This window comes from Orycteropus afer, unplaced genomic scaffold (genome assembly GCF_000298275.1).
Source record: "Orycteropus afer afer isolate SDZICR_OR568_19922 unplaced genomic scaffold, OryAfe1.0 scaffold00388, whole genome shotgun sequence".
Lineage (NCBI taxonomy): Eukaryota > Metazoa > Chordata > Mammalia > Tubulidentata > Orycteropodidae > Orycteropus > Orycteropus afer.
In genome coordinates, this window is record NW_006921975.1 from 513,872 (window position 1) to 514,534 (window position 663).

At 37.4% G+C, this 663-nt stretch overlaps 1 non-coding gene across 1 annotated transcript; it reads left to right on the forward strand.

Moving 5' to 3' along the window:
- The first annotated feature begins 261 nt into the window (after window positions 1-261).
- On the forward strand, window positions 262-364 carry LOC122151322. The gene has a single exon (XR_006164095.1). It is a non-coding gene; the product is annotated as a U6 spliceosomal RNA (small nuclear RNA).
- The last annotated feature ends 299 nt before the right edge of the window (window positions 365-663 follow it).

Genomic DNA, 663 nt, shown 5'->3' on the forward strand with positions numbered 1-663 from the left:
CCTTGGAAAGAACAATCATGGGAGAAAGAAGGGCTATTTATGCACAGGGAGACAGCTCAGGGGGCAGGAGTGCATGGAGGGCTGGGAACAGGGAAGAGGTAACTATCGGGAGGAAGTGGGAGGGGAGCTGTTGCATTGGGGTAAATTGTAGTCAATGTCATGAGACAAAGTGTATGTGAAGTGCTGCATGGGAAGTGGATTTGCTCTGTAAATTTTCACCCAAATCACAATTAAAAAAAAAAAGAAAAAGAGAATACTATGGTTCTCACTTCAGCAGCATATGTACTAAAATTGGAATGATACAGAGAAGATTAACATGGCCCCCGTGCAAGGAAGACAAGTTTGTGAAGTATTCCATATTTTTTAATATGATCCATTTGTCTGTCAACTTTGGAAATAATTATATAACAATATTTTATTTCATTATTATTAAAGAGACAATACTATTAGTAATTATGTCAACAAATTAGATAACCTAGATGAAATGGACAAATTCCTAGAAACACATAAACTTCCTATGTTGACTCAAGAGGAAATAGAAGATCTCAACAGATCCATAGTAAGTGAAGAGATTAAATCAGTAATCAAATATGGTAAGGGCATTTATCAAAAACTCACAGCTCTGGTGGCATAGCACCTAGGGCATTTTGACTGCTAACCAGG